Source organism: Callithrix jacchus, chromosome 6, assembly GCF_049354715.1.
Source record: "Callithrix jacchus isolate 240 chromosome 6, calJac240_pri, whole genome shotgun sequence".
Taxonomy (NCBI): domain Eukaryota; kingdom Metazoa; phylum Chordata; class Mammalia; order Primates; family Cebidae; genus Callithrix; species Callithrix jacchus.
The window spans coordinates 27,952,954-27,980,648 of record NC_133507.1 but is presented as its reverse complement, the minus strand read 5'-3'; the positions used below and the strand labels follow the sequence as shown (position 1 = coordinate 27,980,648).

General features: G+C 43.8%; 1 protein-coding gene across 4 annotated transcripts in view; it reads left to right on the top strand.

Moving 5' to 3' along the window:
- The first annotated feature begins 8,807 nt into the window (after nt 1–8,807).
- MINAR1 (membrane integral NOTCH2 associated receptor 1) overlaps nt 8,808–27,695 on the top strand; it is a 48,726-nt gene continuing 29,838 nt past the window's right edge. For 2 of the 4 annotated variants that reach the window (XR_013519293.1, XM_017973335.4), the window contains exon 1: nt 8,808–9,313. The gene's annotated coding sequence lies outside the window, so the exon portion shown is untranslated. Of the gene's footprint in view, nt 9,314–9,836; nt 10,154–27,695 lie in introns of those variants that run through there. The other 2 variants (XR_008482066.2, XM_054257299.2) reach the window with 1 other exon arrangement.

The window sequence follows — 27,695 nt, the reverse complement described above, 5'->3', positions numbered from 1 at the left end:
GCTGGAAAATACTCTTCAGGACATCATCCAGGAAAATTTCCCCCACCTAGCAAGACAAGCCAACACTCAAATTCAGGAAATACAGAGAACACCACAAAGATATTCCGCAAGAAGAGCAACCCCAAGGCACATAATCGTCAGATTCAACAGGGTTGAAATAAAGGAGAGAATACTAAGGGCAGCCAGAGAGAAAGGTTGGGTCACCCACAAAGGGAAGCCCATCAGACTCACAGCAGATCTCTCGGCAGAAACACTACAAGCCAGAAGAGAGTGGGGGCCAATATTCAACATCCTTAAAGAAAAGAGCTTTCAAGCCAGAATTTCATATCCAGCCAAACTGAGCTTCAGAAGTGAAGGAAGAATAAAATTCTTTGTGAACAAGCAAGTACTCAGAGATTTTGTCACCACCAGGCCTGCTTTACAAGAGCTCCTAAAAGAGGCACTACACATAGAAAGGATCAATCAGTACCAGCCATTCCAAAATCACACTGAAAGCTAAAGAGCTTCAACATAATGAAGAATCTACAACAACTAACAGGCCAAACAGCCACTTAGCATCAAAATGGCAGTATCAAATTCACACGTAACAATATTAACCCTAAATGTAAATGGACTAAATGCACCAATCAAAAGACACAGACTGGCAAATTGGATAAAAATCCAAAACCCATCAGTGTGCTGTATCCAGGAAACCCATCTCACATGCAAGGATACACAAAGGCTCAAAATAAAGGGATGGAGGAAGATTTACCAAGCTAATGGAAAGCAAAAAAAAGCAGGAGTTGCAATTCTCATCTCTGATAAAATAGACTTTAAAGCAACAAAGATCAAAAGAGACAAAGAAGGCCATTACATAATGGTAAAATGATCGATACAACAAGAAGAGCTAACGATCCTAAACATATATGGACCCAACACAGGAGCACCCAGATACATAAGGCAAGTTCTTAATGACTTACAAAAGGACTTAGACTCCCACACAATAATAGTGGGAGACTTTAACACTCCACTGTCAATACTAGACAGATCAACCAGACAGAAAATCAACAAGGATATCCAGGGCTTGAACTCAGACCTGGAGCAAGCAAACCTGGTGGACATTTACAGAACTCGCCACCCCAAATCCACAGAATACACATTCTTCTCAGCACCACATCACACCTACTCTAAAATTGACCACATAATTGGAAGTAAAGCACTGCTCAACAAATGCAAAGCAACTGAAATTATAACAAACAACCTCTCAGACCATAGTGCAATCAAGTTAGAACTCAGAATTCAGAAACCCACCCAGAACCGCACAGCATCATGGAAACTGAACAACTGGCTCTTGAATGTTGACTGGGTAAACAACGAAATGAAGGCAGAAATAAAGAAGTTCTTCGAAACCAATGAGAACGAAGACACAACGTGCCAGAACCTCTGGGACACATTTAAAGCAGTATCTAGAGGAAAGTATATAGCAATAAGTGCCCATATGGTCGGGCGCGGTGGCTCACGCCTGTAATCCCAGCACTTTGGGAGGCCGAGGCGGGTGGATCACGAGGTAAAGAGATCGAGACCATCCTGGTCAACATGGTGAAACCCCGTCTCTACTAAAGATACAAAAAATTAGCTGGGCATGGTGGCGCGTGCCTGTAATCCCAGCTACTTGGGAGGCTGAGGCAGGAGAATTGCCTGAGCCCAGGAGGCGGAGGTTGTGGTGAGCCGAGATCGAGCCATTGCACTCCAGCCTGGGTAACAAGAGCAAAACTCCGTCTCAAAAAAAAAAAAAATAAGTGCCCATATGAGGAGAATGGAGAGATCCAAAATTGACACCCTATCGTCAAAATTGAAAGAGCTAGAGGGGCAAGATCAAAAAAACTCAAAACCCAGCAGAAGTCAAGAAATTACTAAGATCAGAGCTGAGCTGAAGGAGATTGAGACACGAAAAACCCTTCAAAAAATCAATAAATCCAAGAGCTGGTTTTTTGAAAAGATCAACAAAATAGACAGACCACTAGCCAGATTGATTAAAAATAAAAGAGAGAACAACCAAATAGATGCAGTAAAAAATGATAAAGGGGAAATCACCACAGATTCCACAGAAATTCAAACCATCATCAGAGAATATTACAAACAACTATATGCACATAAACTAGTAAACCTGGAAGAAATGGATAAATTCCTGGACTCCTGTGTCCTCCCAAGCCTAAACCAGGAGGAAGCTGAAACTATGAATAGACCAATAACAAGGTCTGAAGTCGAGGCAGCAATTAAGAGCCTACCTCACAAAAAAAGCCCAGGTCCAGATGGGTACACAGCCGAATTCTACCAGACACACAAGGAGGAGCTGGTACCATTCCTTCTAAAACTATTTCAAACAATCCAAAAAGAGGGAATCCTTCCCAAATCATTTTATGAGACCAACATCATCCTGATCCCAAAACCCGGCAGAGACCCAATGAGAAAAGAAAACTTCAGTCCAATATCCATGATCAACATAGATGCAAAAATCTTCAATAAAATATTGGCAAGCCGATTGCAACAGCAAATCAAAAAACTTATTCATCATGATCAAGTAGGATTCATCCCGGGGATGCAAGGCTGGTTCAACATATGCAAGTCTATCAACGTAATTCACCACATAAACAGACCAAAAACAAAAACCACATGATTATCTCAATTGACGCAGAGAAGGCATTTGACAAAATTCAACAGCCCTTTATGCTAAAAACCCTCAATAAACTCGGTATCGATGGAACGTATCTCAAAGTAATAAAAGCTATTTATGACAAACCAACAGACAATATCATACTGAATGGGCAAAAACTGGACGCATTCCCTTTGAAATCTGGCACTAGACAAGGATGCCCTCTCTCACCACTCCTATTCAATATAGTACTGGAAGTTCTAGCCAGAGCAATCAGGCAAGAAAAAGAAATAAAGGGTATTCAAATAGGAAAGGTGAAAGCCAAATTGTCTCTATTTGCAGACGACATGATAGTATACCTAGAAGACCCCATCGCCTCAGCCCAAACACTCCTGAAACTGATAAACAACTTCAGCATAGTATCAGGATATAAAATCAATGTGAAAAAATCACATTCGTCTACACCAATAACAGACTTAAAGAAAGCCAAATCAAGAGCGAACTGCCATTCGCAATTGCTACAAAAAGAATAAAATACCTTGGAATACAACTCACAAGGAATGTAAGGGACCTCTTCAAGGAGAATTACAAACCACTGCTCAACGAAATCAGAGAGGACACAAACAGATGGAGAAACATTCCATGTTCATGGTTAGGAAGAATTAATATCGTGAAAATGGCTATACTGCCCAAAGTAATTTACAGAATCAACGCTATCCCCATCAAGCTACCATTGACTTTCTTCACAGAACTGGAAAAAACCACCATGAACTTCATATGGAACCAAAAGAGAGCCCGCATAGCCAAGTCAACGCTAAGCAAAAAGAACACAGCGGGGGGCATCACACTATCGGATTTCAAACTATACTACAAGGCTACAGTAATCAAAACAGCATGGTACTTGTACCAAAACAGAGATATAGACCAATGGAACAAAACAGAGGCACCGGAGGCAACACAACATACATACAACTATACAATCTTTGATAAACCTGACAAAAACAAGCAATGGGGCAAGGATTCCATGTTTAACAAATGGTGTTGGGAAAACTGGCTAGCCATGTGAAGAAAGCAGAAACTGGACCCCTTCCTGACACCTTACACTAAAATTAACTCCAGATGGATTAAAGACTTAAACATAAGACCTGGCACCATAAAAACCCTAGAAGGAAATCTAGGCAAAACTATCCAGGACATAGGAGTAGGCAAGGACTTCATGAACAAAACACCAAAAGCATTGGCAACAAAAGCCGAAATAGACAAATGGGACCTAATGAAACTCCACAGCTTCTGCACGGCAAAAGCAACAGTCACTAGAGTGGATTGGCAACCAACAGAATGGGAAAAAATTTTTGCAGTTTACCCATCTGACAAAGGGCTGATATCCAGAATTTACAAAGAACTCAAACAGATTTACAGGAAAAAAACAAACAAGCCCATTCAAAAGTGGGCAAAGGATATGAACAGATACTTTACGAAAGAAGACATATATGAGGCCAACAATCATATGAAAAAATGCTCATCATCACTGGTCATCAGAGAGATGCAAATCAAAACCACATTGAGATACCATCTCATGCCAGTTAGAATGGCGATCATTAAAAAATCTGGAGACAACAGATGCTGGAGAGGATGTGGAGAAAAAGGAACACTTTTACACTGTTGGTGGGAGTGTAAATTAGTTCAACCATTGTGGAAGACAGTGTGGCGATTCCTCAAGGCCTTAGAAATAGAAATTCCATTTGACCCAGCAATCCCATTACTGGGTATATATCCAAAAGACTATAAATCGTTCTACTGTAAGGACACATGTACACGAATGTTCATTGCAGCACTGTTTAAAATAGCAAAGACCTGGAATCAACCCAAATGCCCATTGATAATAGACTGGATTGGAAAAATGTGGCACATATACACCATGGAATATTATGCAGCAATCAGAAATGATGAGTTCGTGTCGTTTGTAGGGACATGGATGAATCTGGAGAACATCATCCTCAGCAAACTGACACAAGAACAGAAAATGAAACACCGCATATTCTCACTCATAGGTGGGTGATGAAAAATGAGAACACATGGACACAGAAAGGGGAGTACTAAACACTGGGGTCTATTGGGGGGAAAAGGGGAGGGCCAGTGGGAGGGGGAGGTGGGGAGGGATAGCCTGGGGAGAAATGCCAAACGTGGGTGAAGGGGAGAAGAAAAGCAAAGCACACTGCCATGTGTGTACCTACACAACTGTCTTGCATGCTCTGCTCATGTACCCCAAAACCTATAATCCAATAAAAAATTTAAAAAAAAAAATTCCCTCCCTCCCTCCCTCCCTCCCTTTCTTCCTTCCTTCCTCCCTTCCTTTCCTTCCTTCCTCTCTCCCTCCCTCCCTCTCTTCCTCCCCTCCTCCCTCCTCTTTTTCCTTCCTTTCTTCCTTTCTCCCTCCCTCCCTTCCTCCCTTCTTTCCTTCCTTTCTCCCTTTTTCTTCCTTCCTTTCTCCCTTCTTCTTTACTTCCTTCCTTTTTTCCTTCTCTCCCTCCTTTCTTCCTCCCCCCTCCTTCTTTCTTTCCTTCCTTTCTTCCCCCTACCTCCCACCTCTCCCTCCCCACCCTCCCTCCCTCCTTCCCTTCCTTCCTTCCTTTTTTCTCTCCCTCCTTCCTTCTTCCCTCTCCTCCCTCCCCCCTTCCTTCTTTCCTTCCTTTCTTCCCCCTATCTCCTGCCTCTCCCTCCCCACCTTCCCTCCTCCCTTCCTTCTTTCCTTTCTTTCTTCTCCCTCCTTCCCCTCCCCACCCCCTCACTCCCTCCCTTCCCTCTTTCCTCCCTTCCCTCTTTCCTCCCTTCCCTCCTTCTTTCCTTCTGTCCTTCCTTCTTTCCTTTTTCCCTTCTTCCTTCCTTTTGTTTTTTCTGTCAGCCTGCCATTTTCAGAGTCACAAACTTTTGCTGAATACCTGTTACGAGATCCCCACTTTGCATTTATCTCATCTTCCCTAAAATTCTGTGAAACCTCTTGGTCCACTTCTGTAGATGATAAAACTGGAGCTCAAAAGAGGTTAAGATGGTCAGTAGGTGAGTTGGAGACAAAATCTTTAAATAATGATGCTATATCCAGTGCCCTTTTCTAATTCTTCAATACATCTAAAATGTACCCAAAGGAGAGCTAATTATGATGGACCAAAGTATTAATGGATGAGTGGCCACAGTCTTCTCCCCTACCTCTATCACTACAGAGAACTCTGATTTTGCCCAGTTTTCCTTTCGTCTTCCCTCCCCTAAAGAGAGGAGAGAGAACGCATAGCTCTACAAAATACAGAAAAGTAGAGTGGAGGTAGGAGAGGAGAGATTCAGAAGATGTGTGTTACGTATTTAGAGAGAAAGAGGAGCTTTGAAACAGCTGAGGTAAGAAGGGCCTAGAGAGAGAGGAGGATGTTTGTCTCTGAGAAGTTCAAGTAAGGGATTTGATTAATAATACATTTCTCTTGCTGCTGGAGTATATTTCATTGAATGGGATACTAATTGAGACTGGATCACACGGACCTCAACTATTTATTAGGTTTTGTAGTAAACCTCAGATCCTGTAAGAAGGAAACTATAGATGTTTCTGAGCTCTAATATTAAATTTAAGTAGAACCCTGCATTGAAAGTGCTGGAGGACCAAAATCAGGTCAAGTGATTTGTCCAAGTTCACATAGGTCATTTGATAGATGTCTAAATCCATGTCTTCAGATGCCAAATTCAAAGCTGTTTCTTTTACACCACATTGGGTTTTCACACCATTGCCAATTGTATTATGAAGTGAAATGTGGGATCTGAGTGGGAAATTACTAGAAACAGAGGAAAATGTGGAGGCTGATAGTTTCTGGACGCTGATTCTACTCTTGTCTTCATAGTCTGGTGCGCAGTCTCCCATCTCATCTTAAGTCTCTTTCTATTGCCCAGACCAAAACATGTTTTTAAACTACATATCTTGGCGGGGGGTGCAGTGCCATGAATTCACATCATCCCCCAAGCCCTGCAGACTGAATGCCTTGGGTCTGTAGATAAATGGTGAATATAATTTAGTATCATTCCAGTCCAGTGAGTGAGACAGACAAATAACCTTCACTTTTCCCCAGGTAGGCAAGATCGGACGTGCATAAAGATGTCCACTGTGTGTGTGCAGAACAGGAGAGGCAGTCGGAGTTCCAGCCTCTCTTTCCAGACAGTGATGCATGGGACGGAGCATGTGGCTGAGGTGTGACTGTATCTGTGTCCACTTGGGGAGGGTGAGTGATAGTGAGAGGAATGTCTCCCAAGGCTTGAATGAGAGCTTCTGGGGCAGGCTTACAGAAATCAGAAATCAGTAGCCAGGAGGGGAAAGGGGCAAGCCCTTGAATCCGCTGTGTCTGTAAACACCACTAGCCAACTTCTGGCTGGAATTGAGTAACTGTAGAAACAGAGGGCTCTACTCCGCATGTTCCTTTTATGCCGTTTTAAAATTTTTAAAGTTGTTTTCCAAAAGGGTTATTTCAGAAAGAAATTAAGTAAGCCTTTAGCCGACTTCAGCTGAGGTAAGTGAGGGAAAGGCAGATTTTTACCACATCTGAGTTTCAGGAACCTATGGTTTTTCCTTCTAGGATGTGGTCTCTGTGGTGGTATCTCATGAAGAAATAGGAGAAAAAACAAGGACGAAGAACTTAAAGCAAAAGACAGGTCCCGAACAGCTTCCTGCCTTAATTGTTCCATGTGGGTTCATCTGTTCTCGGTTTGAGGAGAAATATGTATATGTTCAGGTCTCAAATAATATGACCCTGAACTTACGGGGCAATGAGGCCCCCAAAGAGTCTTTAGCTATCATCAAACAGGCTTCTTACCCTGGGCACCCTTTACTCTGTAAGCTTATGCCCCCTGTTGCCACAAATAATATTGGGACCCAAAGACAGATTTACAAATTTAAAATTCCTAGGCAAAGTACCGCGAATCAAACAAACTTCCCTTCTAGTTTACATTTTCAAATCCATTTGCCCTTACTAGAATCGGTTTAAACCTATCTCACAGTAAGGTAGTAAAGACAAGTGGATTTTCAAAACTTGGGCAGAGAGGAGGAGCTCTGGGGAAAATCTAGCTGTCAACACGCATCACCCTGATAGGGCATTAGTTAAAGTATCCATTTATTAGCAAGTTCACTTTCAAAGCGTTGTTGCCACCCACATACAGACAGCTGAGAGAGGCTGAGAAGGAGATTTGCATCCCCCCAGGGCCTGTCATCCCACCACAAGTAGCAAGGGGGGGGGGAGCTGACCAGGGAAAATCTAAGGCAGCCCCCACCCCAGAGGGTCCTGTCCCTGCCGAGGTATGCTCCTTAGCAGCTAAGCTCCATAATTCTGTGGCAGGGAGGAGGTGGGGGGGGCGGAGGGGGGTGTTGCTTTCCTTTTGAAATGAGATTCCATGGACCCGAAACTATGACACCTCCTCCACCCTTTTTGTTTGTGCTGTTCTTGTCATGGGGATGCAAAGTTAACTGAGCCTCTGAAGCCACAGGGACAGAATCTGTCTAGATGGGGCCACCAGAGGCAGCTGCTGCGTTTCGGCCCCGCTGCAGCACACGGGGTGACAGGAAAGGCCTCCATTTCTGATCCATGTATCCAGTAAGACTTTTGGAAACCCATCCCAGTTTTGTGGGGCTTGGGGTGTATGAATGATTGAGTGCATGTTTGGGGAGGGGGTGGTCATGTGACAGTCTGGATTCCAATTAGGTAGACACCAGCCAAGAGAAAAGATCTATGAGTGAAGTGGCCCCTTGGCCCTGGCCTTGCAAAGCACTGCAGAGTCCCAAGCCCCAGAGGGTGAGCCGAGTGCTCCCTGGGAAGAGGAGAGCCCCGGACACCGTTCGCCCCTGCTTGCCCCTGGGTGCCGCAGTCACCTTCAGGGTAGGGGAGTGGGGAGACGCTAACCCCGAGGGTGGCTCCGGCTGCTGGGCTCCCTCCGGCGCACAGCTTCGTCTCGCTTGCCCCTTGGCGCTGCAGCCGCGACCTGGGACCGAACGGACACCGCCTTCCTGGGGCTCCGGCGGCGCTCGGACTCCCACTTTCCTCCGCCGCAGCCCCTGGCAGGGCACCCCTTTGGCGCGACGCCGCGCCCCTCCCCGGGCCCGCCAGCTCCGTTCCCCGGCGTGCGCTCCGTGGCTGCCCGTGCGCCCCTCCAGCCTGAGCGCCCCGGGCGGGCGGCGGTGGACGAGCCCAGTCCCGCTCTCCGCAGCCGCGTTCCCGGCCAGCGCTGCTCCGAGACTCCAAGCCCGTGACGTGGCTGCGCCGACCGAGACACAAAGAGCGAGGCTGAGACCGCCGGGGGTTGAGGGTGAGGCCGCGTCCCGGGGCCGCTGGAGCGCTGGCGTCATGCGAGGCTGTGTCGGCTGCGCGCCGCCCCGGAGGAGTCCCAGCGCCAGCCTCAGCCGCGGCGCGCGGGCACTGGCCAGGATTGCAGCCAGGTGGGCGCCGCGCGGGTGAGCGCAGACCCGGACCCGGGCGGCGGAGGCGAAAGCCGCCCAATCCCCAGGGTGCAGCTCGGGGCGCGGAATCCCGGCTGCCGGGTGACAGCGACCAGCTGGCTCCGGAGCCTCCCGGAGGCGCGGCACCGGAGGCCGTGAGGACCACTGCCCAGCGGCCGCCGGAGACCCGCAGGGAGGCGTGGGCCCTGCTCCCGGGCGCCTAGGAGGTAACTTTGGAGAGCCCGGGCGGGGCAGGTGGCGGGAGCGCATGAGTGCGTGTGTGCGTGTGTGTGTGTGTGGTGTGTTCGCGGTGTGCCCGTTAGTCGGTGCACACGAGCGCGGGTTGTGAAGTCAGTAGCTGCAGGCGCCTCCCTGCCTCGGCTTGGCCGGGGAGCATTGCGGGCCGCGGAGGCGCGGGACCCCCTTGTAGCTGCGCCCCGGACAGCGGCGGAAAAGGTGTGTGCGGATACTGGCCTGGGCCGCACCTGGTGGACAGAGCAGGGATTCGGGAAGAGAAGCCACGGAAGAAGATTCTGCAGTTTGGGGCAAGTTTTCCTGGTTGAGAATCGCTTCAGAAAACGGGGTTTTGAGGGTTAACTATGTGAGCTATCTGTGCACATAGGAAAAAAAAAAAAAAAAAAAAAGCCTGACACAACGGAGGCGCGAAGTAAGATGGGAAGCTGGACAAACCCCAGATGGACCAACCAGTGGATGCAATTCTTAAATTGAGGTTTCCAGTCACGTTGACCTGGAATGGGAACGTTGTTCTTCCCGAGGGAATAAGGATGCTCAACTTCACCCGCCAGAAAGCACCAGGGCCAGGCCTGCAGGCGGGGAGTGTACGCTCGCTCACACGCCGTCCAACTCAGCGTGCCCGCCCTGCTCGCCACCGCCCCTCCGAAAGCGAGAATTCCCCTGGGCTACCGAACCCATCAAAGTAGTCATCTGTCCCCTCTCCAGCGAGCATAACACTTGAGTAGCCTAACTCTCGCAGCGCGCACTCCAGCATTGTTTTGCTGGAAGATTGTCACTGAGTGAAGCGCCTGTGTGTGTATACAGCAAGGAAGGTAAGGTTGCGTTCTGGTGCTCTTTTCAGTGGGAATTAAGTTACGTTTGGTGAAGACCTAAGGAGAGGAAAAATCCAGTTTCTGTTGTAAACAATATGCGTCTATCTTAAAGGCTTCGCACCCGTTTCTGTTGCGGATGGAGCCATTTGGCTGGGAGATGGTAGACCCATGCAGCCACTTCTGTGGCTGTGGTTGGAGGCATCATTGCTGGGCTCTGCAATTTTGTGCTCTGTGATTTTATCCATGGCATGAAGTGTTGCTAGGAGGACTGCGGCAGCAGCTTATATGGCCAGTTGTGCACCCTTTATTCCAGCAAACAAGCTGCCACTGGCGCCTCTCTGGATGGAGAGGGTGGGTCAACGGCCCTTCTCATTTCTCAGACACCAGCATCAACGGAGCCTGCCATGCAGGTGGAAGCTAGCCCACGGGATGTATTTTGAAATGAGCCTCATTGAGAGCCCGGCAGCAATATGTTGGGGATTGTTGAAATAAGAGAAGTGGATTAGAGAAAGCAGGATGCCTGGAGTTGTACAACACCCTTTAATGGGTTTTCCTCTTGTGTATTGGAGGAGGGTAAAGCAGGAGACGGTGGTGAGTCGGCAGAGAGAGCAAACTTAGAGATTTTCTTAGGCTGCTGGAGCCTGGAGGGAAAACCTTAAATGTCTAGTAAATAAAGCCTAATTTTTATTGTGTGTGTCTGAGAGACGAGTATAGATCAGGGACTATGTGAAAATAAATGTCAGTTGACAGAGAATAGATCAAACAGTTTATTTGTATTTCGGATGAGTTTGGTGAGGAACTGTTGTACGGCACTTAATATTCAGAAGGCAGACAAAAGGTTTTGCTGTTGGTGTTATGTTCCTTTCGAATATTTCTTCCCCTTGGCCAGTGCTCCAGGCAAAATTGATGTATCTTTCCAGTTTCTAAAACCAGTCATATTTATGAACTCTCTAGTACTCTGTCTGAAACAGACATGCTCCTGTGAGGTTGAAATATCTCTCCTGCCTCTGTTCCCAGCACATGCACAGAACGGGTCTGGGAATTTTCTCACTCAGGATTCCCAAAATGAGCCCTTCTCAAATCTTGACAAATGTGCAGCAGAAAGCATTGTTGCAGTTATGGCTCTGTGCCTGCTGGGCAGGGATTTAACGGCCAGGAGAAGGCAGGGGAAGGCCCTGCCCTCTGCTCCAGCCAGGTGGTAATGTGCATTCTCAAATTAGCTAGGAAAAGATTCTAGATTCCTCTGTGAATATGTTGCTTAATCGCACTGATTAGCTTTTCCCACCGACAGACACTCACATCTTTGTTTTTAGAGCTTCCTCTGAAGACTCGGTTTAAATTTCAAAAACAGAAAAAGGCTGTGAAGCTTAAGACAGGCAGATAAGTTGGCTTCCTACGTAGGCATGCTTCTAACTCACTGTATGACCTTGGTAAATTATTTAACTTTAATGCATGCTTGTTTTCACATGGATAAAATGAGAGAGTATCAGACTAAATCATGGAATTTTTTTCCTCTTTTCCCCCTTGTCTCTCTAAGAGTAGAACCCTTTAAATTAAATCTTTTATAAATATTAAGTGGCGGGGCACGGTGGCTCATGCCTATAGTCTCAGTACTTTGGGAGGCCGAGGGAGGTGGATCACCTGAGGTCGGGAGTTCAAGACCAGGCTAGCCAACATGGAGAAACCCTGTCTCTACTAAAAATACAAAAAACTAGCTGAGTGTGGTAGTGCACACCTGTAATCCTCACTACTCGGGAGGCTTGAACCGAGGAGGCAGAGGTTGCAGTGAGCCAAGATCGCGCCATTGCGCTCCAGCCTGGGCAACAAGAACAAAACTTTGTCTCAAAAAAAAAAAAAAAAACAAGTTAAGTATGCAAAACAGATTGAAGAGGAAGGGAGGGACATAGCAGCCAGTTGACTTGCAGTGTGTCTGAAGCACCCTTTGGAACCTCTATGGGCTCTTCAGACTTCAGTTTGAGAATCACTGGAAGCTTCTCTCTGCAATATGGCATATTCACTCTCTGAGTGTTTCAAATGAAACATTGTGGTCACCTAGCTCAGTGTTACAAACTGTCATGTACCTGTCACCTGTAGCTGATCCTCCCGGATGGCTAGCTAAAGCCCTGCAACGTGAGCTCTGGGAGAGCCATGCGTAGCTTTTTCAGCCCTGGATCTTCTGAGCCAACCACATTGCCTGGCGTCAGAGCAGGTGTTTAGTAAATGCTCACTGGATGGATTAGGAAATGAAGAGGGAGTAAAGTTATTCTGGCCAACCAAAGACTGGCGGATGATCCACTATGGCGGAAATCTCAGGAGAGCAGGGACTTTGATTTATTTGTTGCTATATTTCTGGTGCCTGCACAGGCAGATTTTGGTTTATTATAGGAAGTCCTTTAAAATGATTAAAGTTAACACTGGGAATGGATTGCTCCAAGAGGGAACAGAAGTGTAGGTGTGCTGGCTATTAATTTTGTTCATAAAGGTTCTGGGTCTTTGTGCTTCTGGGCACGTGGTAAGATTGCATTTTCCTGTTCATTTGAAGTTAGGTATGGCCTTGTGATTTGTTTGGCCAGAAAGTACCTGAAGCTTTAAGAGTTAGCAGATGCCTCACCAGGTTCTCCCTTTTCTTCTGTTCCAATGGGTAGTTAAGTCTCCAGAAAGTGGCTGCTCCTCCCTCAGCCTGGGTCTGAGATTGAGGATGATGTGGAGCAGAGTTTCTTGCCCACCCATAATGGACATATAGCACTGATAATAAACAAAGTGATTGGTGCTTTAAACCCCTGAAATCTGGGGATTGCTCATTGCTGTAGTGTAACCTAGCATATCCTGACTGATACAACATATAAAGAACTTAGGCAGCCGATCAGGATAGCAGTGTTATCCAGGAAGGCTAGTGCTTGCAGAGACCAGGCTTCATGGGGATCAGGACCTTGGTATAAGCACCCCATTTTGGCACGTGGCTGTCATTTCATCTGGTCAGAGAGCTCATTTGGTAACATACTCACGTTAGTCTTTTGGAGAAGGAACCTGAAAACCAAAAGCCTGATGCTGGTTTCGTAGTTTAGGGAGAAGGAAAAAAATCTGATAAATGTGTTCAGTGATCATAGGGAATTGTCCATTAAAAGCCAGATACAAACAGAAGGTGATTTGTGAGCTGAGAATGAAAGGCAGGAGAGTTAGTGGAATGAATTTGATGACGGCGTCATAGGGCAGTAACACGCCTACATGCCAATGTATCCTTCATTGTCCAAGTTAGAGAACTACCCACTCAACAGACTCCATACACATGCATGCACTATCTTTAAAGCATGATTTATCGAACACAACTGTATGATTTTTCTGGTGCTCTGAGCATTGTTCCATCCCCTTAGCCAAGGACAGGCTTTTCTACTAACGTGGCCTGTAAGAACGTCACACTGCAAAAGCTCTCATCCAGGGGGCCCTCCACTGTCCCCAGCCCTCCACTGTCCCCAGCTTCAGTGTCTTTCTCATGTGTGTCCAATTCCCTGCACCCTTTCTTCCTGCCACTTACTTTGTGTTCTAGTGAGCAATTGTGACCATCAGTGGCTCATGTCACCCCATTGAACCCTCTTCAATAATACTGGAATCTTGAGAAGAAGAAGTTGTACTCAGAAAGCTAAACATGCAAGTTTTAGGGTTACTTGAGGAAGCTTCAAGTAACTAAGAAAACAAAGATCCACCAGTCACTAGGAACTGAAAGCATTGGCATATCCTGGCAGCCTAAAAGATTGAACAGTGGTGAGAAGGCAAACCTTGGAAAACAGCAAGAGGAGGTCTGTCTCAGGCGTGGACACTGAAGAAGATGAAAGCCTTTTGGCTACGTGGGTGCAGAATGGAAAGGAGTGAGTGGGTGTGGGTACAGTGGGTAGTGATTGGGGGTGAGTAGTGACTGAGTGGGTGGAATAGGTAGCGAGTGGGTGTGGGTGGGCAGTGAGTGGGTATGGATGTGGGTGGGTAGTGATGAGATGTGGGTGAGGTGGGCAGTGAGTGTGTGGGTGTGGGTGGGCAGTGATGAGATGTGGGTGGGGTGGGCAGTGAATGTGTGGGTGTGGGTGGGTAGTGATGAGATGTGGGTGGGGTGGGCAGTGAGTGTGTGGGTGTGGGTGGGTAGTGAGATGTGGGTGGGGTGGGCAGTGAATGTATAGGTGTGGGTTGGTAGTGATGAGATGTGGGTGGGGTGGACAGTGAGTGTGTGGGTGTGGATGGGTAGTGATGAGATGTGGGTGGGGTGGGCAGTGAGTGTGTGGGTGTGGGTGGGCAGTGATGAGATGTGGGTGGGGTGGACAGTGAGTGTGTGGGTGTGGATGGGTAGTGATGAGATGTGGGTGGGGTGGACAGTGAGTGTGTGGGTGTGGGTGGGTAGTGATGAGATGTGGGTGGGGTGGGCAGTGAGTATGTGGGTGTGGGTGGGCAGTGATGAGATGTGGGTGGGGTGGGCAGCGAGTGTGTGGGTGTGGGTGGGTAGTGATGAGATGTGGGTGGGGTGGACAGTGAGTGTGTGGGTGTGGGTGGGTAGTGATGAGATGTGGGTGGGGTGGGCAGTGAGTGTGTGGGTGTGGGTGGGTAGTGATGAGATGTCGGGGGGAGATCATGAGTGTGCAGGGTGTGGTGGCAGTCAGTGAGGGAATGTTCTCTGTGTTGTGTGGGAGTGAGGTGCGTAGGTGGTGTTGGGTGTGGGTTAAGGTGGGTGGGTAGTCCACGGGTTGGGTGGTTGGCTGTAGGCGCTTGCTGTTTGTGCCAGTGTCATCAGAGCACTGACTCCCCTGCTGTATGACAGATGATGTATCGGTGCTCCCCTTCTTCTAGCCTTTGGCCCTGCAGGCATGGCCAGGGTCTCATTCATAGTTTTGTCCTGGTGAGGAGCACAGTGTCCCACTCAAGTTGGGTGTTCCCTAAAGCTGTTGGGTAAAAGACAGAAAGAACAAGGTGATTCTGAATGCACTCTGCAGAAATGGGAGAGGCCTGACCCTGTAGTCACAGCACGAAGGGAAAAGTATTCTATTATTTAGTCTCCCACAGCCTCGGCCTGAGTCAACAGTATGGTATGACCACCAGAAAGATCCTTAGCTGAAATAATAGTGTCTAGAAGGATGAATGGGTCTTCTGTTCTTTTGTGCACTTCAAGTGAGGGAGACACACCCTGAGAAGTGCATGAACCAATTGGAAATCATTTAAATAGTGGTGGCTCACGCCTGTAATCCCAGCACTTTGGGAGGGTGAGGTGGGTGGACCATGAAGTCAGGAGATGGAGACCATCCTGGCCAACATGGTTAAACCCTGTCTCTACTAAAATAATAAAAAAAAAATTAGCCATGCGTGGTGGTGTGTGCTTGTAGTCCCAGCTATTCAAGAGGCTGAGGCAGCGGAATCCTTGAATCTGGAAGGTGGAGATTGCAGTCAGCCAAGATCACGTGCCACTGCCCTCCAGAGGGAGACTATGACTCAAAAAAAAAAAAAAAAAAAGAATTGGCTCCAAGCTGCAACTAGTCCAACTAGTCCAGGATTTCCCAGCAGCCGTCAGTGTATCCACTATACCAGAACCTCTAGGGGATTTTATAAATGCACATTTCCAGGCCGCATCTGCTGAGTCAGAATCTCTGGGGTGAGGCCAGAGACTTGCTTTATCCCCATATTTTACAAGGCTGTTGTGAGTTGCCTACTTTATACGGAGAAGATCTGGGGTTTGACTTCATTTTCTGAGTCAGAGACTGTTCCTGGTAGCCTCCTCTCCATCAACCTAAAAGATGCAGGGAGCTGCAGCCAGGTCCTGAAGCAAATGGGAGAAATGGGATGTAAGACCCATCCTTAAATCCTTGAAGAACTGCCCTTCCAAAGGGGATTCAGCTTCCTTGAGAAATTGTGACTGTTCCCCATCTTAAGAGCCATGATGCCCAGGCAGGCACAGGACAAGTTTGGGAGAAAGATGTGACAGTGTGACCTTCTGAATTTCTTCCCCCTCTCGGTTCCAGAACTGTAATCCCACATCTCAGGATTATAGTACCTGAGATTCCTTGTTAACATCACCAGTTGTCATTATCATCTGCTGCCAGTTAACAGAGGTTCTAACGGAAAAGAAGCTGGGTAAATGTGACTTTATTTTACCAATGAGGGCAAAACGTTTGCCTTCAGAGGATGGCAGGCCTTCCAGTTGAGGATGTCAATCTTAGACATGAAGAATGTGGGGAGGATGAACTTCCTTTCTTTCTCTGTGCACACAGGCCATGGTCCCTGTGGTGGCATAATGGCTCCCCAAAGGTGTCCATGTCTTAATCTCTAGAACCTGTAATTATGTTACCATACATGGCAAAAGATGCATTGCAGATGTGATGGAGTTAAGGATCCTGAGGTGAGGCAGTTATGATGGATTAAACGGGTGGGCTTGATGTACTTGCAAGGGATTATAAATGGGGAGACCAGAAGGCGGAAGAGTTAGAGAAGGAGATGTGACCATTGGAGTAGAGGTCTGAACAATGTGATTGCTGCCTTTGAAGATGGAGGGAGGGGCCCTGAGCCAAGGAACGTGGGTAGCATCAAGGAGCTGGGAATGGCCAGGAGACTGATTCTCCCTAGAGGCTCTGGAAGGAATAAACACCTTGGTATTTGAAACCCATCTTGGACTTCTGACTCCAGAACTATAAGACAATAAATCTTTTTTTTTAATCCCTACATTTGTGGTCATTTGTTACAGCAGCCGTAGAAAGCTAATACAGCACAAGCACTGAGATGATCAGGATTTGCCACATAAGTGTGGGGAGGCAAGAGACCTTTTCAGAACCTGAAGTGTAACTTTGCCTTACTTCTCATGGGAGCAGTGCACATCCAGAGAATCTAGTCAGACCATCACCTTAGTCAGTGTTTCTTAAACCCTAAAATTACCCTGCCTAAAGCTTCCATGGACCCCAGTTTCGGAAACAGCAATACAAATCTAATGCTGTTCCCAAAGCACAAACAGGCACTGAAACCACGTAGCCATATCCAGTTATGAGGCTGCCGTACACAGGAACTAGAATATGCATTTAGATTCATCACTCAAATGAAAAAAATAGTTAACATGATTTAAATAAAACAAAAATGTCATGCCTCTAAGACTATGTGCAAGAAGGGGTCAGAAATTCCTTCCTTAAGTGAAACATAAGCCAGAGGTTTCTGATGGTGGGAGGGAACATTGTGACTTTCCTGTTCCCAAAATGGTACCACTCTGTACCGCACCATTTTGACTCCCACCACCAGGTCCAAGGCCTCACCTCTTCCTGGGAAGTCTGAGGTCAAAGGGAGGTCACCTGGGAATGATTTGAGGTGGAGAGAGAAGTTGAGGGCGCTCATAGCTGTCATTTTTATTATTTCACTCTAAAATAGAACACAAGCAGGACCTGAGCATTAGAAAGCTATTTTCCGAGACATTTTAAGACAGAAAATAATTATTTTGGAGGTGAATATTATGTCAAAGATAATACACTGATAAATAATATTTATTTTGCACACTATTTTTTTTTTTTTTTTAGACAGAGTCTTGCTCCATTGCTAGCCACCAGGCTGGAGTGCAGTGGCGCAATCTCGGCTCACTGAAACCTCCGCCTCCTGGGTTCAAACAATTCTCCTGTCCCAGCCTCCTGGGTAGCTGGGACTACAGGCACGTGTCACCTCGCCCAGCTAATTTTTGTATTTTTAGTAGAGACGAGGTTTCGTCATGTTGGCCAGGATGGTCTTGATCTCTTGACCTCGTGATCCGCCTGCCTCGGCCTCCCAAAGTCCTGGGATTACAAGCATGAGCCACCGCGCCCGGCCTGCACACCAGATTTTATAAAGCACATTTTTATGGTCAACCAAACATGCCAGTCCTCCTTCCAGCCCGGGTCCTTTGCTCTTGCTATTCCCTCCCCAACCTCTGCTCCTCCCCACCACCCAGGCAGGGACATGGTACCACCCAGGCAGGCATGTGGTATGCTCCATTGCCTCTTTCAGTACCTCATGCAAAGGTATCTCTCCCCCAGGTCTACTCTGACCCCCTTGTTTACAGTTGTAACCCCTCCCCTTGTACTTTCTGTTTTTCTCCATAGCACTTTCTACCATCTAATACACTATACATTTTACTTCCATATTTTGCTTATTGTCCATCTCCCTGACTAGACTATAAGCTCATGAAGGCAGGGTTTTTGTTTTGTCTGTAGTCTGCCTTATACCCTGCCGTATAGTTACCAGCTAAGACAGTGCCTGACACATGCCCATTAAAAAAGAAACATTTTCCAATGAATAAATGGATGTCTCATTTGACCTTGTTAGTAATCCTAGGAGGAGAAACCGATATCTTCTTTTTATAGTAAGAAAATCAAAGATTAGATATGATAATTGACTTCCTCAAATTCCCCTCACCAGGATTTGCTCGCAAATCCTTTCTTCGTTTTTTATTAGAAAATCGCATATTTAGAACATTTAAATAAAACAGACCTGAAATGAAAGGAAGAGAAAACCACCCAGAGATAATTATTATTAACATAGAGAGAGGGTGAGTGTATGTCCAAAATTTTATGTCATAGTACAACTTACCATTTAGTGGCATACTTTTTCATTTAAGAATACATCATTAAAACTTCAACATGCCAATAAATATATTTCTGCACCACGACTTATTAATGGCTACATGGTGTTCTGTCATACTGACATACTGCAATTTACAGAACCCATTGTTGGCTACGAAGAGTATTGCTGATTTTTTCTTAGCTTAAGCCACATTAAAGAGAATATATTCATAAACTTTGTTTATATATATCTGATTATTTTCTTTAGATAAATACTTAGAACTGTGGATTTGCTTTATTTAAGGGGTATGTGTATTTTTCAAGTTTTATTGTTGATTACTTCCTATAAGTCATATAAATTTATACTTCTCAGCAATACATGGGAATGTCTATTTTCCCTCATTCTCCCCAACAGTGGTATGAGCATATTGGGCATAGACACTAGAACCTATATGTTATAAATACTATAACCACTATATACTGGTTATAAATAATAATGGTCAAAACCCTTCGTAATAATAGTCAAAACCCTTAGTCTTTAGTACTTTTCCACTTAGAAAGAAAACATTTTAATTTTCTTTAGATTTATAAATAATTAAGTCATCAAACAAATTGCTGTTCTATTTTGCTTTATTTATTATGTTGCACGTTTATTTTGCCTTTTTTCTTTGTAAATTAACCATTTTTTTCTTTGAGTTGTTCATTATTTCTTATTCATTTGTAAGAGTTTTTGGTCAGATGCAAGAATTTTCTGCTTTTCAAGTTTTTGATGTTTATTGACACAGTAAGCTATTTTTATTTATCCAAATGTGTCACTTTGTCTTAATTATTTCAACCTGTGTAGAAAATCCTTTCACAACCTCCAATAATCTAAATCTTGACTCAGATTTTCTGCTCTATATTTTATCTGTAATTTACTTTTGTAAATGGCAAGAAATAGGGCTAACTTTTTACCAAACAATTAACCATTCATTTCAGTAGTATTTAACTAATAAAGTGGCACAGTTATGTTTATTGAATAAACGGTTATTTTCTCTTTGAGTTGAAAAGCCACCTTTACCATATATTGACTCTTTATCTACATTTGGGTCTGCTTCTGGTCTTTTGATTCTGTTCCATTGATTTATCTGTCAAATTATAATAATTAGAGCTTTGTAGTAAGTTTTCATATTTAGCTATTCAAATAGATTTTTATTTTGACCAGAATTCTTAGGTAATTAACTTAAAGCAAATAATTATTTAGTGTTCCCTTTAACATGCATGGCCTTGACCCATAAAAATGAAAAAAAAAAAAAACAACCTTCCAACGAAACATAAACAATAGCAAAAACCTGCCCTGTCAATTTTCTTAGTGGTTACTGCCCATTTAGAACCTTACTTACATAAGGTTTCTTTAGCTCTCTTTTTGGCAGGTCTCAGTAAAAGCAGGTAAGTTGGAACTTGTTTATCCAGTGTTTTTACTTTATTTTAAAATGAGTACTTATTTTTAAAAATTAAGTACATAAAATAACCCAATAGAAGTCCATATACCACTTAAATTAAACAAATGATAATGTTTTGTCATTTTTGCTTCAGTGTTTGTTTTTTGTTTGTTTTTAAAGAAAAGAATGTGATATAGTTCAAGTGTCACGTGCTCCTTCTTTTGTTTTAATCACCTGCTGCTCCCTGTGTTGGTGAGGGAGGATTTCCACTCTAAGGTTATGGAGATGACTGAACACTTGACACCAACACTGAGCAGATGAGACGGACAGTGATTTATTAATCACCTGCACTCAAAGGAGGACAAGCAGAGGACACCACAGGCCACACAGGGCCACACGGGGGTGTACTCAGGAAGAGAGGGAACAAACAGGGGCTGTGGGAGGCAGCCTTCGCAGTACCAAAATGGTGAGGCGACCCCTGATTCCCACAACAATTGGCTTGTCTGAATATTTTTGAGGACTGGCAGGGAACCAGAAGCTGCCACTTGGGGTAAGTAGGAGCTGTGCCTGGTCCCTTGATAAGAAGAGTGGTTTGGCTCGGGTACGTATCTGCAGGGGTGGAGGAACTTGCAGTTTGGCCAATCAAGGTCATCCTGGCTTCACCAGGTGGCAGGCAGCACATCATATTGAGCCTTAAATGTAGGCCTTACATCACATCTTTCTTGCCCCTCCCAGAAACCACTATCCCAAAGCTGGTATATTTCATTTCCATACATTTTTACATTCTCCTTTTTTCTTTCAGTTTATTTGAGTTTTTTTTAATTTCCTCCTTCTTTTGTGTTTTATTTATTTATTATATATAAATATATATAAAATATTATATATAATATAAAATATATATATAAATATATATATATAATATATATATATTTATATATAATTGCACTTTAGGTTCTGGGGTACATGTGCAGAACATGCAGGATTGTTGCATAGGTACATACATGGCAATGTGGTTTGCTGCCTCCATCACCCTGTAACCTGTATCTGGCATTTCTCCCATGTTATCCCTCCCCAACCTCCCTACCTCCCACTGTTCCTCCCCTTGTCCCCCCACAACAGACCCCAGTTTGTGATGCTCCCCTCCATGTGTTCTCATTGTTCAACCCCTGCCTATGAGTGAGAACATGCGGTGTTTGATTTTTCTGTTCCTGTATCAGTTTGCTGAGAATGATGGTTTCCAGATTCATTCATGCCCCTACAAAGGACAAGAACTCATCATTTTTTATGGCTGCATAGTATTCCACGGTGTATATGTGCCACATTTTCCTTGTCCAGACTATCATCGATGGGCATTTGGGTTGGTTCCAGGTCTTTGCTATTGTAAACAGTGCTGCAATGAACATATGTATGCATGTGTCTTTATAATAGAATGATTTATAATCCTTTGGATATATACCCAGTAATGGGATTGCTGGGTCAAATGGAATTTCTATTTCTAGGTCCTTGAGGAATCACCACACTGTCTTTCACAATGGTTGAACTAATTTACACTTCCACCAACAGTATAAAAGTGTTCCTATTTCTCCACATCCTCTCCAGATTTTTTAATGATTGCCATTCTAACCGGTGTGAGGTGGTATCTCAATGTGGTTTTGATTTGCATTTCTCTAAAGACCAGTGATAATGAGCATTTTTTCATGTTTCTTGACCTCATAAATGTTTTCTTTTGAAAAGTGTCTGTTCATGTCCTTCACCCAGTTTTGAATGGGTTTGTTTGTTTTGTTCTTGTGTAAATCTGTTTTAGTTCTTTGTAGATTCTGGATATTAGCCCTTTGTCAAATGGGTAGATTGCAAAAATTTTTTCCCATTCTGTTGGTTGCCACTTCACTCTAATGATTGTTTCTTTTGCTGTACAGAAGCTCTGGAGTTTAGTTAGATCCCATTTGTCTATTTTGGCTTTTGTTGCCAATGCTTTTGGTGTTTTAGCCGTGAAGTCCTTGCCTATGCCTATGTCCTGAATGGTTTTGCCTCGGTTTTCTTCTAAGGTTTTTATGGTGTTAGGTCTTATGTTTAAGCCTTTAATCCATCTGGAGTTAATTTTAGTGTAAGGTGTCAGGAAGGGGTCCAGTTTCTGCTTTCTGCACATGGCTAGCCACTTTTCCCAACACCATTAATTAAACAGGGACTCCTTACCCCATTTCTTGTTTTTGTCAGGTTTGTCAAAGATCAGATGGTTGTAGATGTGTGGCATTGCCTCCAAGGCCTGTGTTCTGTCCCATTGGTTTATATCTCTATTTTGTTACCAGTACCATGCTGTTTTGATTACTGTAACCTTGTAGAATAGTTTGAAGTCAGGTAGCATGATGCCTCCAGCTCTGTTCTTTTTGCTTAGAACTGACTTGGCTATGGGAGCTATATTTTGGTTACATATGAAGTTTAAGGTGGTTTTTTCCAGTTCTGTGAAGAGGGTCATAGGTAGGTTGATGGGGATAGCATTGAATCTATAAATTACTTTATAGATGTAAAAATGGCCATACTGCCCATTTTCACAATATTGATTCTTCCTAACCTTGAGCATGGAATGTTTCTCCATGTGTTTGTGTCCTCTCATATTTCCTTGAGCAGTGGTTTGTAGTTCTCCTTGAAAAGGTCCTTTATATCCTTTGTTAGTTGTATTCCTAGGTATTTTATTCTCTTCGTAGCAATTGTGAATGGGAGCTCACTCTTGATTTGGCTCTCTTTTAGTCTGTTATTGGTATATAGGAATGCTTGTGATTTCTGTACATTGATTTTGTATGCTGAGACTTTGCTGAAGTTGCTTATCAGTTTCAGGAGATTTTGGGCTGAGACAATGGGTCCTTCTAAATATACAATCCTGTTGTCTGCAAATAGAGACAATTTGGCTTCCTCCTTTCCTAAGTGAATACCTTTATTTCATTTTCTTGCCTGATTGCTCTGGCTAGAATTTCCAATACTATATTGAGTAGAAGTGGTGAGAGAAGGCATCCTTGACTAGTACCAGATTTCAAAGGGAATGCTTCTAGTTTTTGCCCATTCAGTATGATATTGGCTGTTGGTTTGTCATAAATAGCTTTTATAATTTTGAGATACATTCCATCAATACCTAGTTTATTGAGGGTTTTTAGCATAAAGTTCTGTTGAATTTTGTCAAAGGCCTTTTCTGCATCAATTGAGATAATCGTGTGGTTTTTGTCTTTGGTTCTGTTTATGTGGTGAATTACATTTATAGATTCGCATCCCCAGGATGAAGCCTACTTGATCATGGTGGGTAAGCTTTTTGATGTGCTGTTGCAATCAGTTTTCCAGTATTTTATTGAAGATTTTTGCATATATGTTCATCATGGATATTGGCCTGAAGTTTTCTTTTCTTGCTGAGTCTCTGCCCAGTTAATTTTTTATATTTTTAGTAGAGACAGCATTTTGCCATGTTGGCCAGGCTGGTCTTGAACTCCTGACCTCAAATGATCCACCCACCTCAGCCTCCGAGAGCTCTGGGATTACAGGTATGAGCCACCATGCCTGACTGGTTCCATGTTTTTTATCTTTGTAACTCTTTATGCTGCATGCAGCTAAATTCCCTTGGATCTATCTTCCAGTTTATAGATTTTATCTTCGTTTAGATCTAATATGCTATTTAATGCCATTGTGTTTTGCATTTTAATAATGCCGTTTCTAGAAGTACTACTTAGTCCTTTTCCAGATCTGTATGTTCTTTTTTCATAGTGTCTTCTTTTATTTGGATTTTCTAATAATTTTATGCGTTTACTTATTTTACGTATATTTATCTTCCTTAAGATTGTGGATTCATTTTATGAAGTTCTTTAAGTTCTAATCCTGCTGGTGATTTTGTGTCTGCTGCTGCTTACTCATTGAGTAGTATTTTCTCTAGTGTGTGGTAATTTTTATTTTTATTGCATTTTAGGTTTTGGGGTACATGTGCAGAGCATGCAATACAGTTGCATAGGTACACACAGGGCAGTGTGTTTTGTTTGCTTTCTCCCCTTCACCCACATTTGGTATTGCTCCCCTGGCAATCCCTCCCCACCTCCCCCTCCCACTGGCCCTCCCCTTTTCCCCCTATAGACCCCAGTGTTTAGTACTCCCCTTTCTGTGTCCATGTGTTCTCATTTTTCATCACCCGCCTATGAGTGAGAATATGCGGTGTTTCATTTTCTGTTCTTGTGTCAGTTTGCTGAGAATGATGTTCTCCAGATTCATCCATGTCCCTATAAATGACAGGAACTCATCATTTCTGATTGCTGCATAATATTCCATGGTGTATATGTGCCACATTTTCCCAATCCAGTCTATCATAGATGGGCATTTGGGTTGATTCCAGGTCTTTGCTATTGTAAACAGTGCTGCAATGAACATTCATGTGCATGTGTCCTTGTAGTAGAATGATTTATAGTCCTTTGGATATATACCCAGTAATGGGATTGCTGGGTCAAATGGGATTTCTATTTCTAAGGCCTTGAGGAATCGCCACACCGTCTTCCACAATGGTTGGACTAATTTACACTCCCACCAACAGTGTAAAAGTGTTCCTTTTTCTCCACATCCTCTCCAGCATCTGTTGTCTCCAGATTTTTTAATGATCGCCATTCTAACTGGTGTGAGATGGTATCTCAATGTGGTTTTCATTTGCATCTCTCTGATGACTAGTGACGATGAGCATTTATTCATATGATTGTTGGCCTCATATATGTCTTCCTTTGTAAAGTGTCTGTTCATATCCTTTGCCCACTTTTGAATGGGCTTGCTTGTTTTTTTCCTGTAAATCTGTTTGAGTTCTTTGTAAATTCTGCATATCAGCCCTTTGTCAGATGGGTAAACTGCAAACATTTTTTCCCATTCTGTTGGTTGCCGATTCACACTAGAGACTGTTTCTTTTGCTGTGCAGAAGCTGTGGAGTTTCATTAGGTCTCATTTGTCTATTTTGGCTTTTGTTGCCAATGCTTTTGGTGTTTTGTTCATGAAGTCCTTGCCTACTCCTATGTCCTGGATGGTTTTGCCTAGATTTCCTTCTAGGGTTTTTATGGTGCCAGGTCTTATGTTTAAGTCTTTAATCCATCTGGAGTTAATTTTAGTGTAAGGTGTCAGGAAGGGGTCCAGTTTCTGCTTTCTACACATGGCTAGCCAGTTTTCCCAACACCATTTGTTGAACAGGGAGTCCTTTCCCCATTGCTTGTTTTTGTCAGGTTTATCAAAGATTGTATGGTTGTAGCTATGTTGTGTTGCCTCTGATGCCTCTGTTCTGTTCCATTGATCTATATCTCTGTTTTGGTACCAGTACCATGCTGTTTTGATTACTGTAGCCTTATAGTATAGTTTGAAATCCGGTAATGTGATGCCCCCTGCTGTGTTCTTTTTGCTTAGAATTGATTTGGCTATGCGGGCTCTCTTTTGGTTCCATATGAAGTTCAAGGTGGTTTTTTCCAGTTCTGTGAAGAAAGTCAATGGTAGCTTGATGGGGATAGCATTGATTCTGTAAATTACTTTGGGCAGTATAGCCATTTTCACGATATTAATTCTTCCTAACCATGAACATGGAATGTTTCTCCATCTGTTTGTGTCCTCTCTGATTTCGTTGAGCAGTGGTTTGTAGTTTTCCCTGAAGAGGTCCCTTACGTTCCTTGTGAGTTGTATTCCAAGGTATTTTATTCTTTTTGTAGCAATTGTGAATGGCAGTTCATTCTTGATTTGGCTCTCTTTAAGTCTGTTATTGGTGTAGAGGAAGGCTTGTGATTTTGGCACATTGATTTTATATCCTGAGACTTTGCTGAAGTTGCTTATCAGTTTCAGGAGTTTTTGGGCTGAGGCGATGGGGTCTTCTAGGTATATTATCATGTCGTCTGCAAATAGAGACAATTTGGCTTCCACCTTTCCTATTTGAATACCCTTTATTTCTTTTTCTTGCCTGATTGCTGTGGCTAGAACTTCCAGTACTATATTGAATAGGAGTGGTGACAGAGGGCATCCTTGTCTAGTGCCAGATTTCAAAGGGAATGCTTCCAGTTTTTGCCCATTCAGTATGATATTGGCTGTTGGTTTGTCATAAATAGCTTTTATTACTTTGAGATACGTTCCATCGATGCCAAGTTTATTGAGGGTTTTTAGCATAAAGGGCTGTTGAATTTTGTCAAATGCCTTCTCTGCATCAATTGAGATAATCATGTGGTTTTTGTTTTTGGTTCTGTTTATGTGGTGAATTACGTTGATAGACTTGTGCATGTTGAACCAGCCTTGCATCCCTGGGATGAATCCTACTTGATCATGATGAATAAGTTTTTTGATTTGCTGTTGCAATCGGCTTGCCAATATTTTATTGAAGATTTTTGCATCTATGTTCATCATGGATATTGGCCTGAAGTTTTCTTTTCTTGTTGGGTCTCTGCCGGGTTTTGGTATCAGGATGATATTGTTCTCGTAGAATGATTTGGGTAGGATTCCTTCTTTTTGGATTATTTGGAATAGTTTCAGAAGAAATGGTACCAGCTCCTCTTTGTGTGTCTGGTAGAATTCGGCTGTGAACCCGTCTGGACCTGGGCTTTTTCTGTGTGGTAGGCTCTTAACTGCTGCCTCAACTTCTGCCCTTGTTATTGCTCTATTCATAGTTTCAGCTTCCTCCTGGTTTAGGCTTGGGAGGACACAGGAGTCCAGGAATTTATCCATTTCTTCCAGGTTTACTAGTTGATGTGCATAGAACTGTTTGTAATATTCTCTGATGATGGTTTGAATTTCTGTGGAATCTGTGGTGATTTCCCCTTTATCGTTTTTTATTGCATCTATTTAGTTGTTCTCTCTTTTATTTTTAATCAATCTGGCTAGTGGTCTGCCCATTTTGTTGATCTTTTCAAAAAACCAGCTCTTAGATTTATTGATTTTCTGAAGGGGTTTTCGTGTCTCTACCTCCTTCAGTTCAGCTCTGATCTTAGTTATTTCTTGTCTTCTGCTGGGTTTTGAGTTTTTTTTATCTTGCTCCTCTAGCTCTTTCAATTTTGACGATAGGGTGTCAATTTTGGATCTCTCCATTCTTCTCATATGGGCATTTATTGCTATATACTTTCCTCTAGAGACTGCTTTAAATGTGTCCCAGAGATTCTGGCATGTTGTGTCTTCGTTCTCGTTGGTTTCGAAGAACTTCTTTATTTCTGCCTTCATTTCGTTGTTTATCCAGTCAACATTCAGTAGCCAGTTGTTCAGTTTCCATGAAGCTGTGCGGTTCTGGGTTGGTTTCTGAATTCTGAGTTCTAACTTGATTGCACTATGGTCTGAGAGGATGTTTGTTATGATTTCAGTTGTTCTGCATTTGCTGAGCAGTGCTTTACTTCCAATTATGTGGTCAATTTTAGAGTAGGTATGATGTGGTGCTGAGAAGAATGTATATTCTATGGATTTGGGGTGGAGAGTTCTGTAAATGTCTATCAGGTTTGCTTGCTCCAGGTCTGAGTTCAAGCCCTGGATATCCTTGTTGATTTTCTGTCTGGTTGATCTGTCTAGTATTGACAGTGGATTGTTAAAGTCTCCCACTATTATTGTGTGGGAGTCTAAGTCTCTTTG